The sequence below is a fragment of the Pan troglodytes genome, chromosome 18 (assembly GCF_028858775.2).
Source record: "Pan troglodytes isolate AG18354 chromosome 18, NHGRI_mPanTro3-v2.0_pri, whole genome shotgun sequence".
Classification (NCBI taxonomy): Eukaryota; Metazoa; Chordata; class Mammalia; order Primates; family Hominidae; genus Pan; species Pan troglodytes.
Window position 1 is genome coordinate 49,989,733 of NC_072416.2, and position 12,832 is coordinate 50,002,564.

Below are 12,832 nucleotides of genomic sequence, written 5' to 3' on the forward strand. Positions count from 1 at the left end.
AAATAAAAATGATTGAAGAAGCCATGATCTTGGAAGCCTATTCTAAATTATTTGCTATAACACCATGCTGATTTTCAGAGTCCTACAAAAAATGTGATGCTTATTACTCAGTTTTTGGCTAAAAGTCTGGCTTATAGTTGGTACTCCTTAAAGTTTTTTTTTTTGTTTTTTTTTTGTTGTTGTTGTTGTTGTTTTTTTTGAGACGGAGTCTCGCTCTGTCACCCAGGCTGGAGTGCCGTGGCGCGATCTCGGCTCACTGCAAGCTCCGCCTCCCGGGTTCACGCCATTCTCCTGCCTCAGCCTCCGGAATAGCTGGGACTAGAGGCGCCCACCATCATGCCCGGCTAATTTTTTTGTATTTTTAGTAGAGACGGGGTTTCATCGTGTTAACCAGGATGGTCTCGATCTCCTGATCTCGTGATCCGCCCGCCTCTGCCTCCCAAAGTGCTGGGATTACAGGCGTGAGCCACCGTGCCCGGCCAAAGATTTTTTAATAAAGTGTTCACACAAATGGATGGATGGACGGATGGATGGATAAGTAGATGGACGGGAATGGATGGACAGATAGATGGATGGATGGGTGGGTGGGTGGATGGATGAATGAATAATTGCCTACTTCTCTAATCCACCATATGAAGGTCTCGTTCATGTAAATAAAACCTCCAGAGCCTAACCCAATCCCACCTTTTAAAAATATAGAATGTAAGATATTTTCCACAGAGACTGTGCCCATGACCTCTCAGGTCTTGTAGAGCACTCCAAGGTACTCTAAAAAAGAATCTCTTTGCCCAACACTGAGCCAATCACAAGTATATGGCTTCACGCCACACAGGGAAGCAAAGGAGCTGGTGCTCAGAGGCATCTTCCACTACTCAGGGATAGTGACACAACCACATGTCCAAATAGGTAAAGCTGCAGTTACATCTCACTGGCCCTGTGAGGCACTGGGGATGCCACACCTCTGTGACACAACAACGTACAGGCAAAATGAGAAAAAGAAGGGAAATAGAGTGAGTTTCCCAAAAACCAAATGAATTCATCCTCCTCCTCCACTACTTTTTCTTCTTCTTCTTCTTCTTTCTTCTTCTTCTACTTTCTTCTTCTTCTACTTTCTTCTTCTTCTTCTTTCTTCTTCTTCTTCTTCTTCTTCTTCTTCTTCTTCTTCTTCTTCTTCTTCTTCTTCTTCTTCTTCTCCTCTTCTTCTTCTTCTCCTCCTCCTCCTCCTCTTCTTCTTTCTTCTTTCTTTCTTCTTGCTGTTCTTCTCCTTCTTTTCCTCCTCCTCCTGCTCCTTCTCATTCTTTTCTATGGTACAATATACATAATATAAGATTCACTATTTTAACCATTTTTTAAGAATTCAGTGACATTAATTACATTTTCAGTGCTGTGCAACCATTGTCACTATTTTGAAAACTTTTCATCATGCCAAGCAGAAATTCTGCACCTATTAAGTATTAACTCCTAATTTCCCCCCTCCCAAGTCCCTGAGAACCCTGAACCTATTTTCTGTCTCTATGAATCTGCCTATTTTATATATTTCATATAGGTGAGATTATATATTCGCTCTTTTGTGAAAAGGACTGTCTTTTTAACTGTTAAACTGATATATATTTGTTGCAAATACATGAAGTAATATATTAATTTAGAGTAAGAAATAAATGTCTCAAACTTATCTTTCCAGCCCATCCCTTATCTTCAGATGTAACCTCTGACAAGAGTGGCGTGTGCTCTTCCCTGTGTTTTTCTAGGTTTGGACACCTAAGTTGTATCATGACTTCTAGAACAGGCTGTGGAATCAGACTACCTGAATGTATGATGCTGGGAAAGTTATTTAACCTCTTTAAAACTCAATTTTTGCATTTATAAAATGGCATGGACAACAATACCACTCTCTCAGCATTGTGAGCATGAAAGGAGATAAGGGTTTTATTTTTTTTTTTTTTAACATTTTTTGTTGTGTTTTTTTGTGAGACGGAGCCTTGCTCTATCGTCCAGGTTGGAGTGCTGTGGTGCCATCTCGGGTCACTGCAACCTCCGTCTCCCAGGTTCAAGCGATTCTCCTGCCTCAGCCTCCTGAGCAGCTGGAACTACAGGCACATGCCACTACACCGGCTAATTTTTTGTATTTTTATTTTTAGTAGAGACAAGGTTTCACCATGTTGGCCAGGCTGGTCTCAAACTCCTGACTTCAGGTGATCCATCTGCCTCAGATTCCCAAAGTACTGGGATTACAGGCATGAGCCATCATACCCAGCCAAGATAAGGGGTTTAAAAGCACTTTGCACAGTGCCAGGTAAACACTAATAACTTATCAAATGGTAGCTGTGTATTACATGGAACTTTGGTTTTTAAAAGCAAAAATGTGATCACATTATTCATGTTGTTCTCCATCCTGCTTTTTAAACTCCTCCTTACTGGCACATGTACGCCCACCTCATACTTTCTTAACTGCTGTATAATCTTAAAGCTCTATAGTTCGTTTGCAAATACATCCTTCTGGTATTTTAATTTTATTTTATACAATTACTGGAGCTTGGCATTCTGGAACCAGCAGTGTTCCCAGGTGGGTCAACACAACTTGAGGATTCTAAAAGTAATGATAAAAAGGAGAAGATGAATCATTTAATGAATTTCAACTGTGTTCCAAGTATTGTGTTGGTGACTTTATAAGTCTTGTTTCTGGCCCTCACCACACTGTTCTGCCTCCGTGGAAATGATCTCAAAGGTGAAGGGCCCTGTCTCCTGCCTGCAAGCTGGTGGATGCTTCTGGCACTTGGAGAATTCCACCATCCAACAGCCTTTCACTGGGCCATGAACCAGTCCTCAGTGGAACTCATCAGTCTTAGTTTGCTTTGTGTACGTGTGTGTGTGTGTGTGTGTGTGTGTGTGTGTGTGTGTGTGTAAAGTTTTGGTCCTGGTCCAAGGAGTGGAGAGGAGAGGGTGGTGGAAAGATGGCCAGTGAACAGGAATTTGAGAAATGTGAGTGAAGAGATACTCAGTGGGGAAACGGTGGGGTCAGGACCTCCTGAAGATGTGTTTCAGAGAAAGATAGGAGATCACTTTTTTCTTTCTCTAGTTTACCTTCCAGTTTCAATGGGGAAGCTGAGAAGCAGGGTCTTTTCTTATTAAATGAGTGAGATCTTACCCAGAAGTGTAGGCGAATGACAGGCAAGCTTTAAAGCCTACTGCTGTATTCCCAAGCTCCTGTGTGGAAAAAATAAAGGGTCCCTGTTAAGAGGAAAGTTCAGGCTATAGTTCCCCAGTACTCTTGCCAGGAAGCTGCTCATGTTGAATGCAAAGAAGTTGGAGCAATCGCCATCCAATAGCCCACAGGGTCCCAAGGCGGCCCTGTCTAGCAAGGGAGAGAAAAAGCGCATCTACCATACCATGAAGGCGCGGCAGCGAGGATGGAGTTCCTACCCCATTGTCCTACTGCCCCCAAAGAGCAGGTTGTTAGGCTCTTAGGTCAGCTGAGTGTGATGGTCCTTACTATAGTTAAGAATGGTTTTACCTTCTGGGACTGGGCTGTCCACACAGAAATAACTTGCTGGTCCTTATAAAAAATAGACATAGACAAAAAACAATTACCCTCTTATTTTTTAAATATTAGATATTGAATTTAGATATTATATTATTTATATGAATATCTGTTTTGAATTTTTATGTTAAAACATAGCATTATTATTTAGTATTATACTTAGTACTATTATGATCACTATATATTAATTAATAATTAATTATATAGTAATATTAGCACTATATTACACAGCATATATTATTATATACTACTAATATTTATTATAATAATATAAGACATAAAAATATCGTTATATATAGTTATAGTAATTATTTATAATACCAATTTATTATATACTAATCCTAGTATTATATAGTATAATTAATTAATACATATTAAAATACATCTTAATATCAAATACCTATTAATATCTAAATTCAAACTCCTGGCATATAGTTTAGTTGCATCAGTCAGCTTTATATTTAAAGTTTCCAAGCTTCTTCTACTTCTGATGAAAGTCTGGTGAACAAAGATACTCTTCATATACAGGAACATTTTCCTGGAATAGCTCAGGCCCAGGAAAAAAAAATTTCCCAGAGGCCCCTTGTCAAGAGTTAGTTTTTTAATTGCCTGGGGCTCCATTTATCCTCTTATCTTCTAAAAATTCTTCCCAATTTTCCCAGCCATATTTAAGTCCCGCTAACTCCATGAAATCTTCCCACATCTTCTCCAATCCACGGATTTCTTCTTTTGATTAATTCTCACAAATGCCATATTCTAGGCAACATTGTTGGAGCATTTACCCTTTCTCTATTAATATTAGCTTTGCTGGACTGTAAGTGCAGCAAAAACAGTGACGGTTTATGATTTTCTGTCGACATCCATTACACGACCTAGAATCATCTCGAGTGTATACACAGGACTCAGTAAATATTTGTGGGTTCTAATCTCAAGTCAATAAGAACAACGAAAATCCCTACTTGTAAAAAAAAAAATGCCCATTTTTTTCTTTTTCTTTCTTAACCCAATAATGAAATCCTTGGGAAAATATTTTTACATAGGAATCTTAATCTTGCCATGTCAGTTTGAGAAAAGGATATTCTTTATTTGGTGTGTCACTGGATTTGTGACAGTTCTTATGACCCATGACTTGAAATGAGATAGGTTAGTAAACATTTACGAGTTTTTCTATGGTCTCTAAACAGAGCCCTTTGAAAAGAGCAAGCTCAGATTCTGGCAAACTTTAGATAACTTCAGACAGAGAGAGAAAAGCTCTGTCCAAAGCAGTATTTATCAAATTTAGTTGGAGTTATTTGTAAAAGAAAAGGTTTTGATGGACACAGAAGGCTTGAGAAATCATGATTAAACAAAGTTATTTGTGTTTCTTCATCACAAAATTTCTCAGTACTTTTAATATGCTAATAACTTCTAAGAAGAAAAGCATTTCCCAAACTTAATGAAATCCTCTTCACCTGAGACCTCTCCATGGAGTGTCTATGGGTCTATTATTTTGCTAGTCATTTGTTTTTACCTCTGCTCACTCATCTGTCACTCACTTGGTACACAGCCCTCCATAGAGGCCTTTTGACTAAGCACAAGGGTGCCCTGATTTCCATCAAGACACGAGTAATGCTAGTTCCCAACCACTCCAACCCCATCCCCTATCTTTGTAGAATCCTCTTTTGTAATAATGACAGTGTGTTTAGGAGACCTTTGTTTAGCTAGAGTATTTTTTTTTACTAAGCTTATTTTGCAAATTAATATTTTTCTTTCTTCTTTTTTTTTTTTTAAACAGACGTGGTCTTACTCTGTCACCCAGGCTGCAGTGCAGTAGCATGATCATAGCTCACTGCAGCTTCAAACACCTGGGCTTGAGCGATCCTCCCACCTCAGCGTCCCAAGTAGCTGGTACTACAGGCATGTGCCACCGTGGGTGGCTCTGTAGATTGATTTTTTGATGGCATAGCAAATCCTATTTCTCAATTGTCATGATGGTATTTATGTGTAGTAAATATGTCAATATGAAGTTATTATACAATAATCCATCCAGTTGGCATATAAGACATGTGTTTAGGCCTGCCAAAAATGTAACTACTGCTCTCAGAACCAGCTGCCCAAGTACAGAATGGGGAAAAGGGGTGATTAGGTGTTGACAGCAAAACAGTAAACGCCTACAGTTCTCCACTGAGTTTAAGGTAAATTTGTGCCACCATGATATTACTAAAAACAAATACAAATGATGATTGGAGGCTAAATTAACATGTTTATATGTAGAAATTAAAGTACTTTTGCAGATCACTCAGGTACCAAGCAAGAGGAGGGACTGCCCACTCTATGCTGGTCAGACCACTGATGTAGAGTTCTGTAATCAGTTATGAGTCCTATATTCTAAGAAGCCAAGTGACAATTGTCAAAGTATAAAGAGGAAAATGAGGGCAATCAAAAGGCAGTTGCACAAGGAACATTAGATCTGGTACAATGTGGACATTTGTAAGGCTGTCAAGGGAGCTGCCTTCGGATCTCAGTGCTAAGTACAAAGTCAGAGGGTGGATGTTACAGACAGACAGCTTCTGACTGCACACAGGAAGATATGGTCAGAGGCATAAAAAAAAGAAGGTATGGCCTCTCACATTCGTAAACATCTCATCATGAAGGATATTTAAACAACTCCTTGGCCTCTACATTTGAAAGTAGATTTAATCATAAGGTAAAGATGGAACCAAGGCCACTAGCAATGTACTTAATGTAAAACTCTTTGCAGCTTCTCTAGCAAAGGCAGATGTGCCAAAAATGTTCGCCCAGGCCCTGTTCTGGCAGGGTGGGAAATGTGTACTTGGTTCACCCACTGCCTGTGTGCCCTGGATCAAAGGAACTTGCTCCAAGGTTCTGTCCCAGCTCTGAGGTCTTTTAACAAATATATGATAGACTCCTACCAGCTTGTCATGAGGTCACCTAGTCATGACCTCGAGGAAGTCCCATCTTGTCTCTGAGCCCTGATTTACAACTCTGTGAACCGAAGACATTGAATTAGATGAGCCTAAGATTCCCTCCTGTTCTGACATTTTGTGATTTTATAGACATGCATGAAGCAGAGCAGGAGAAGACCTTAGAAACCCACTTACTTTAGCTAAAACAATTTAGCTTTAAGAATCCTCCACTGAAAAATATACCATTTTCATCCATTCTCAGTTCAAAGCATCAGAGTACAGATTAGGGATTTTTGTAGTAAACAGGGATTCAAGGAAATAAAACATATTCGGGAAGTTTTATTTTATTTTATTTTTATTTTTTTGGTTTGTGTTTTGAGACAGGGTCTCACTCTCTTGCCCAGGCTGGAGTGCAGTGGTGCCATTACAGCTTACTGCAGCCTCAACTTTCTGGGCTGAAGTGATCCTCCCACCTCAGCCTCCAAAGTAACTGTGACTACAGGCTTGGCCCTCCGTGCCTGGCTAATTTTTGTAATTTTTTTTTCTTTTTGGAGATGGGGTTTCGTCATATTGCCCAGGCTGGTGTTTGAGCTCCAGAGCGCAAGTGTTCTGCCCACCTCAGCCTCCAAAAGTGCTGGGATTACAGGCATGAGCCACCACACTCTGCCTCAGGGAACTTTTACAAAGCAAGATGGGAAAGATGGGTCAGGGGCCTGGAGAGCAGGATATGAGCTCTTTGAGGAACAAAGGATTTGGGAATGGGAGTGGGGCTTGGAGGGAGAACATTTCCCAGTCAGTCCCAGCAAGGGTCGGAGTCCACCAAACATAACCCAAAGGAAGTGAATAGAAGAAGCACATTCCAAAGCCATTTCTGGGCTGCCTCTTAACCACAGCAGGAAGCCTTCTCTGATAACCATTCCTCCTCTGGCTGAGTTCCATTGTGTGATGTCTCTGTTGCTGACACTGTTTCAATTTCCCTAGCTGGACTAGACTGTCACTTGTGACCAGTTTCTACTCTCTACAACTCTTGGATGTGATGGGGAAGGCAAACCAGGAGTTTGGAGTTCCAAAAGATACATGGTGAGCTGGATTTTCTCTACCATCCACCTCAACAAACTAACCCTAGACTTCACACCCACCCCCTGTAGCTGAGCTGAATGGGTCCTGCCCATTCTCAGGGACTTACCCAGGAGCTAACATGTCCATAGCTCCCACCTGTAGATCCTGATGGGTCTACCCAGGCCTGAGCTCAGGGCTAGCTGGAAATGGGAGCCAGTACCCTTCCATGAGCAGCACTCTACCAATTTAGGAAAAGAGGTGCTGGAAGATGGACCAAGGTTTGCTGGCCCCTTAGGTCCCCTTGCAGTGGTTTCTTAAAGGGTTCCAAGCGGGTTTGGGCCTACCTATCCACAGCAATACCTCATGTGTGACACTCTTCATTGGCGCTTTTCCTTTCCTATCATGTGAGACTCCCTAACAGTGTTCCCCGGAATCAGCTTCCAAATAAATTACCTGTTCGCAAGTCCCCATCAAGGGGGCTACTTTTAGAAGGACCACAGACTAGATGCCCATTAAACTCCACAAAGGCCATTTTGGATCCTGCTGGATGCAGCTATATTGCTAAGTCCCGTTTCATGGAACTTACAAGGGAAAACAATGGCAGGGCCCCAGTGGAAGTTGCTGTGAAAACTATAGCCCTGGGCACCATGTTCATCCCCCCACCCCCATCCCATGCATTCATCTCTGTCTTCTTTTTCAAATTTGATTTTAAATATTTACAGCATCATACATCTTCCCCCACCAGATATTACTAATGAACTGTTATTGTCTGCAAAATCTCCCAGATGAGTGATGGCCAACTTAAAAAGAGCATCAATGTTTTATTCGTAAAATAGAAGCTGGAAACAGAAAATGCTTATGCGCTTTTAGGCCTTTGATCATTATTATTATTGATACTTCAGTACAAAGAAGGCACTTGGGCAATTAGCAAAATCAAACAGAACTGAAGATTCTATATAGCAGCAATAAAAATTATATAAATATGTAAATGCTTACAAACGTTTAAATCAATAAGTAGGGCACATTTCAAGAAAATGTAAATGTTCAACCTGTACATTTCAAGAAAAATGTGGAATGCGAAATGCCTTTTCTGAGGGTGAATATCTCAATGGCAAAGAAGGAACTCCAGATACTGCACTATCCTGCCAGAGAGAGGGCTGTGCCATTGTGAATTTGTATTTCTGGATTGCAATGAAATTTCAGAGACCCTCATGGCCATTAACATCAGCCTTCTGGAGTTGACTTGCATTCTGTCCCCATCTGCCCTGCCTTTCTTCTCTTACTGCTTGTTCACAATGTGAACCCCAGATGGAGGTTCCTCTGCTGATTCTGACAGGCAGCCTGGTTTAGCAGACAGCAGAGGGTGCCTCTTGGTGACTGGATTCTGGGAGCCACAGAAATTAGAGTGCAAATCTTAGCTGGCCTTTCCAGCTGTGTGACTTGGAGCACACTAGTTAGTCTCTGAATCTCAGTTTCTTTATCTTTTAGGTGGAGATAAGAATACCAACCTAATGCAGACCACATGCTTAGTGTGGTGACTGGTGCCTCGTAAGTGCTCAGTATGAGTGGCTATTCCCTGCCCAGCATACAGTAAATGAGCACAATTTCTACAGACTCTGCAGGCTCTGCTTATGGCAGGACCTGCATTTTTAAATGGTTTGTCTTTGCCCAGTGAATCTGTGATCCCAGGTATCCAAGCCTAGATGAGATCACGGCATTCAAGTAAGCTAGAAAATTCTCATCACCACAGATTTAAGGCTTTTACTGGGAATAGTTTCCTTCTAGGTTGATAGGCAGTGGCTGAGAGCCCATGCCCACCACTCAGCCTCCTTGAAGTGGCAGCCAGCACAACTTCTCCAGATGTCATTTTGCTAAGTAGGAATTCAGGAGGACGAAGACCGTACTGGGAAAATGAAGCAATGGAGAAATACTAGAGGGTGGGAGTCAAACACTTGGGTTCCCCTCCCAGACCCACCACTCATGGCTATGTGACCTTAGGATAAAATAAGACAGCCAGGGTCTCTAAAGAGTGAACCTGGCGTCTAAAAGTCCTGGTCTAGAAATTCGGCTTTACTACATCCTTATCTGTGTGTCTCAGGGAAAAAGGCCTAACCTTTCTTGGCCTCAGTTTCCTCATCTGTAAAAGTTCAAAATGCCTGGTATATGGAGAGCGCCCCGGGCAGCAGCAGACTCATAGAAGTGTTCATAGCCATTATTGCCCGAGTCTTGTTTCCTCATCTGTATAATAGGATGGTCATCTCTTGCCCTGCCTACCTCAGAGGCCTCCAGAGAAACTCTTCATAGGCTAGCTCTTCATAGGATGAAATCATCTGCAGCCTCAAATGATGATTGATGTTCTTACTGTTTCTGCAGCAGATTCTGGATTACCACTTGAAAGATCATGCTTCAAATTAGCACTCACCAATTACAATAATGAAAGAACACACATATGTGATTTCATTTAACTGTGTCCTAGTTGAGGTCATTGACCAAGTTATGGAAACCTATCATCTTCTGCCCTCATGACAAGTTCATATCTCTCTATTCTTCCATTTTGCTGCAATTTTCTGAAACAAGAGGCCCAGTCCTCTCCAGAGGGAAGAATCTTCAGCTAGACCTTGGGAACAGTAAAGCAGAAATACAGGCATCCTGGGAAATGGTCAGCTTTCTGCTGGGATGGGGTAGGAAAGGAAGGTGGTGATATTCCCAGTGCTACTGTGCCCTTCCTTCCGGGTTAGGCTGATTATAAAGCAGCTAGATTCAGTCACCAAGCTTAACAGTGTGGGTGACAGAATAATTTAATGTCTTCTCCAGGAGGGCTAAGTAAGCCCCAGCATAGACTTTTCACAATCACTGTGCAGACAGAGCCTGAATGCCCCTGGCTGTTGAGCATGTCATGGGACACAAGAGGTTGGCTATTTGCTAGATGCTCTCAGCAACTAAGAAATTTCCACCCTTCTCTGATTTTTTCTAGGTCTACCTTGAGACTGAGTCACTTGTCTCTGTGTCCCCTAAAACAGAGCACAGTATGTGGCACATATGCATAAAACAAGTGTTTGTTGGTTGAAGAAATAAATTCATGTACTGGTGGGGGATGAGTATGGCAGAAAGGATGAATGGATTGATGACTCCTAGGCAGAAAGCAACAAAAATAGAAAAAGAATATACTGAAATGTCTTGGAATGTAGTCTAGAGGCAGTGCTCCTGGATTGCAGATCATGTACTAAGCTAACTGCAAGGAACCCTGCAGTATTTGGCTTCACAAGAGGACCAATTCTATAGAAGCTCCAGCAACCAGGATATAAATGCTGCCATGCCCCCTCTGGTCCATCTATGTGCCAAGAATCTGAGGCAGAATGAGATGTTGGGAGTAGGATGAGGGGCACAGGATGCATTGCTGACTATCACTTTCCAGCCCCAAGCACCAGGCTCCTTCTCTTCTGCCCTCCTGTCCTTACTGCTGCACAAGTGACTCACCTGTATTGGACCTCCAGGGCAAGGCAGAAGTCATAGAAGCCCACTCTGTCACAAAGATAGAAAATTGAAATAATAAATGGGGGCTTTGAAGGGAGAACATAAAGAGGATGAGAAGAATTGTAGCCTCCACATGACTTCCCTGTTCCAGCTGTACCTCCAAGGAGCCCCAGGACCCACTTCCTCTTTCCACTATTCTCACCAGGCTTTGGCTCAGTCAATTCCTATTTGCAGCAAAGGATGCTTGAGTACCACAAGGCACAACATTCCCCTTTTAATCTGTGTAATTCTCAGGGTTCAAAGCAATCTTTAATAAGCTAGCTATTGGTGCTCTTTTCTCCTTGGAGAGAAAATAAGTAAATCTCATAAAGATATTTGCCTTCTAAACACCTGATCTACTCGTTTCTCTGGAAGTATTTAGCCAAAACCTATTATATGTCTTCTCCTTTCTCAGCGAGCTGGATAAATGGACTTTGCTAAGGACCTGGATGCCAGGAGAGAGAATTATGGAGGTGATTATTAGCATGCTTCCTCATCCATGAGGCACTCTGTGCCTCCAAGTGATGGGTAACAGACATCTAGATCTCCACAGTGGGTTAGGAAATCAAAGGTTCTCAACCATCACCACCACATACCCCAGTGAACCAGCTACCCTGGTAACTAGATACAAATTCTGTCACAGTCCCTTTGGGATTTAATTTTCACGGGTCTCTGGTTACAAATCATCGAAATTTGAACCAGTGGCAGTGCACATACAGTTAATTGAGTCATTTTTTCCCAGGATGTCAGCTTTTGTTGCTATTTCTATTCTGAAACACTGACTCACACTGTTAATTTAAACTGTGTGTGTAACCGTGGAGATTTCATTACCTTTGGCATTCTTTTTTCTTCTGTCCTAGAAAATCTAATTTCAGAAAAGAGAGAAGGTAAAAGTCACTTCCATACCCTGCACTCAAATCTTTCATATACACAAAAGTTTCCATTGGTCTACTGGAAGAAATCCCCACTGGTGCCATTTTCTACTTTGTTGCCTAATGAAATAAGAAAGGTGTGGCTCTGAGAGATGCCAGCTGATGTGCCATTCCTGCCAAACGAGATAGAAGAGCCAACTCTGCAGCAACCTTAACTCTGAGCTGTGGCTTACCAGTCCATAAGAGAAGAAAGTTGAACCAGGTGATCTCTAAGGAAATTTCCTGCTTGGACATTCCAGAAAAATCACCCCATGGTAGCCTTTTCCTGAGTGTGCATCACAGAATACTGGTTTAGTCCTTCACTGGGCCATTCAAAAGGTATTTACTGAACACCTCTTTTGGCACCATGGGGTGTCTAGACGCTTGTAAACTGCAATGGTCAAGAGCATGATTCTGGTGTCAGAGGTTTATGTCTGAGCCCTGGCTTCACATCACTTACTAGCTGCATGAACCTGGACAAGTTCTGTGCCTCAATTTTCTTATCTACAAAATACAGTAATCATCATATCTGCCTCATAGGGTTATTGTAAATATGAATGAGTTAGCTCATTTATTATAAATATGAAAGAGTCATGTGTCAAACTGCTTAGAACTATGCCTGGCCTGTAATAGGTGTTGTTTTTTGTTGTTGTTATAACACTGGTGAGCAAAAGCCAATGCAGTCACTCTCTTCATAGAGTTTACAGTCTTATATGGGAGACAGATATTTATCACACATTCATTCAAACAAAGATAAAATTGCAATTATGGCAAGTTTTATACATGTATATTTTGCTATAAGAGCTTATAATATGGATATTTTGACCCAGGGAGGGAAGGTTTCCCTAAGCTTGAGCTTAGATGCAGAGAATAATACAGGAGTTACTTCAAGGAATGGAGGGTGT

The 12,832-nt window shown here is 41.6% G+C and overlaps 1 long non-coding RNA gene across 1 annotated transcript; it reads right to left on the bottom strand.

Moving 5' to 3' along the window:
• Positions 1-3,464: 3,464 nt before the first annotated feature.
• LINC02911 (long intergenic non-protein coding RNA 2911) lies at positions 3,465-11,883 on the bottom strand. The gene is made up of 3 exons (XR_008540094.2): positions 11,848-11,883; positions 10,981-11,025; positions 3,465-3,553 (listed from the first exon to the last, which is right to left on the bottom strand). It is a non-coding gene; the product is annotated as a long intergenic non-protein coding RNA 2911 (long non-coding RNA).
• Positions 11,884-12,832: the final 949 nt, after the last annotated feature.